This window comes from Elephantulus edwardii, unplaced genomic scaffold, assembly GCF_000299155.1.
Source record: "Elephantulus edwardii isolate Elephantulus edwardi_28Jun2011 unplaced genomic scaffold, EleEdw1.0 scaffold00275, whole genome shotgun sequence".
In the NCBI taxonomy this organism is placed as follows: Eukaryota; Metazoa; Chordata; class Mammalia; order Macroscelidea; family Macroscelididae; genus Elephantulus; species Elephantulus edwardii.
Window position 1 is genome coordinate 2254048 of NW_006400025.1, and position 3603 is coordinate 2257650.

Genomic DNA, 3603 nt, shown 5'->3' on the forward strand with positions numbered 1-3603 from the left:
CTGCATATAGATTGAAATGGTATGGAGACAGAACACAGCCCTGGCACACACCCTTCCAGATTTTGAACCATGCGGTGTCTCTCTTCTCCGTTCTAATGACTATCTCCTGGTCCAAGTGTAAGGTTAGCATAAGCACAATAAAAAGTTCTGGATTTCCCAGAACCTAACTAGAGACACAAAATACCTGTACAAAGAAAACTACAGACTCTTTCTGTAAGAAAAAATAAAAGACCCAAATTAATGCAAAATGTGTTCACAGATAGGAAGACTCAATATTGTGAAAATTACATTCCTACCAAAAGCGATCTGCAGGTACAACACAATCCCAATACAGATACTAAATTCACTTTTCAAGGAAATTGAAATTGTCAAGTTTATTTGGAGAGGAAAGAGACCTCAAATAAGCAAAGCACTTCTGAAAAACAAAAATGAAGTATGAGACATAGCACTCCATGACCTCAAAATCTACCACATAGCAGTAGTAACCAAAACAGCATGACATTGGTACAATGACAGACACATAGACCAATGGAACAGAGCTGAGGTCCCAGAAATAGACCTTTCTATCTATGGTCAACTGACATTCGACAAGGAAATAAAACCTATCAAATGGGGAAATGACAACCTCTTCAATAAATGTTGACTGTTCCTACAGGAAGCTGAGACATCATATAAAAACGTCTATTCAAGATGAATCAGAGACTGGGGAGTTAAGCTCAAAACCAAAAAGTTCATAAGAAACAAACTGAGAAGAACAAAAAAAGAAACAAACTGACATCAAACTTAGAAGGCCTATTGTTGTTGCTATTGTTAGGTGCTGTCGAGTCAAGCATGACTCATAAAGATGCTATGAACAAAGGATCTGAACCCTGTTCTGTCCTGCATCATCCTCACACTTACTGATACACAAAAGCCCATTGCAGCAGTCACTATGTCAGTCTACCTGGTTTGAGGGTCTTTCTCTCCCTTGCTGACCCTCAACCCTTCCCAAACTCATGTTCCTCTACAAGAAATTGCATCTCCTAGCAACATGTCCAAAGTATGTGAGGTGAATCAGCCTCATCATTCTTGCCTCAAGAGAGTGCACTGGCAGCACTATCTCCAACACATATCTGTTTGTTCTCTTTTCTGTCTGTGAGACAGTGCTCTTCATCCATACCACAGTTCAAATGCATCAATTCTTTTTCTATCATCCTTATTCTTTGTCTAAGTGGCCTGAATCAGATGCTCCATAATCCTCAAGTCAACATCATTACTTCTCAATAATTTGGAAGGGTACCTAGCTGCAGATTTTCCCAGTGAAATACATCTCCTTATTTCCTGACTGCTCATACCAAGGATGTTAATTGTGGATCCAAGCAAAATGAAACTGTTGGCAGTTTCAATATCCTCTCCATTCATCATGACACTGCTTATTGGTCCAGTGGTAAGAATCCTTATTTTCTTGATATTGATACACAATCTGTACTGAAGGCTACATTCCTTGGTCTTCTGTAACAAGTGCTTAAAATGCTCCTTACATTCAGCAAACAAGGTTTTGTCATTACATAATGCAGGTTATTGATCCTGATGCCACATTCCTGTTCATAAAGTACAACTTCTCAAATAAGTTGCTTAACAAATAGATTGAACAACTATGGAGAGAGAGTATAACCTTGACACACTCCTTTTCCAATTCCAAACCATGTAGTGCTCCCCTGCTCTGTTTGCATGAGAGCCTCCAGTTACAGAAGGCCTAGTCTAAGGTATAAAGAGACTTCCAAATGCAACCACAATGCACAGTCTGGAAAGGAAAAAAAATGAATGGGACCTCGTAAAGATTAAATCCCTATGTGCATCAATGGAGAAAGAAAAAAAAGACACTTTGGATATTAGATTTTGAACTTTCATTTTGTATGTCTGCACTTGGCTTCACAAAAGAATTTTGAGCACAGTTATAACAGAATTAAAGATTTGCACATTAAAACAAACAACCAAACACCCTAACCTCTCTATTTGGTTAAAGTAATAGAGGAAGGAAAATCAAGATCAGAGAAGAAAATGGAATTCCACGCTTACTTACCAGTATGAACAACTGTCTTGTCTGTTGTGATAATATATCGGAATATTGCCTTTCAATCAGTACTAAATATTTTGATCAAATATACCAAAGAAGAATCCTGATAAAAAGAGGGTAAATGTGAAATATAATTTAAAATTTAAATTCAATCCAGCATTTTTGGAATCTCTGTAGCTTGATTATCTGTGAAAGTACTGCTTTGAAATATTCTTTATACCTTAAGCTTTAAATAAAAATAATAGATATTGTAAAATGGTACAAGCATTCTAGAAGACAGTTTGGCATCTCCTCAAAAAGCTGAACATAAAAATTCCATATGATTCAGCTATACTACTGCTTTGAATATACACCAAGGAAATGAGAACTGAGGCACAAGCAGAGATTTGTACATCAATGTTCATAGCAGCATTATTCATCATCACGAGAACATGGAAACAGCTCAAATACTCAATCAAATTTGAATGGATTGAGAATGGTACATTCATGTTATGGAACAATACTACACAGCACTCGGGAGTAATGATTTTGTAAATTACTACCTAACTTGGGAGGGATTGTAGAGTATTATGCTAAGTGAACTATCTCAGTCCCATAAGGACAAATACTGTGTAAAACTATTATTGTAGAAATAGAATGATAATTAGTAAAAAGTGTATGATATTCCAAGTGGAGGTGGGTGGGAACAAATTGGTGAAGGTGTGCGGGGGATACTCATAGGGTCTTTCAATTTGATGGGTGGAGGGAGAAGTAGGTGAATGAAATGGAAAAGATCCAGTATGAAAAATAATGTACACAAACACTGTAAGTACACCAATATAAAATAAACATTTTGTTAAAAAAGAAATTGCCTGGAAATCAGTATGTCCAAAGAGTTAATGGAACAAGGTAGCAAATGAAGGCTATCAGAACCAATGAGAGTGCATCTTAATCCTCTCTTTTGTATATATGATCTTGGTAACTCAGTTAGGAAGCTTTGGTAAGATTTTACTTAGTACTAAGAAGTTGCACATTGCAATCCCAACAGCATGAGGTTCAAATCCACAAACTGCTCTGTGGGAGAAGGATGGGTAATTTTCTCCTGTGTAATTTACTGCCTCTAAAACTCACCAGAGGGTTAGCTATGAGTTGGTTCTAATTTGATGGCACACAATAACAACAGGGAACTCTGGTGGCCTTGTCCACAGGGAATTGCACTGCTAACTCAAGGGCATTGCACATCTGAGTTTTCAACTTCACCAAGCTCTCTGGGTGAAAGAAGAGCAATTTCCTCCTATGTGATTTATAGCCTATAAAAATCTGCTAGAGAGTCACTTATGAGTTGGTTCTGACTCAGTTCAATGATTGATCGTATATTAGAAAGGAATAAAATTTGTTCCCAATTCTTCTTCTGACAGTTTAATAGACATTTTGCAAATTTGTTTCTTTAGACCTGAGAGGTTTCATATAAAAATTTATATCTGAAAATATTTAACATTGTTGTTGTTGTTGTTATGTGCCGTCGAGTCGTTTCCAACTCATAGCGACCCTATGCACAACAGCCCTAA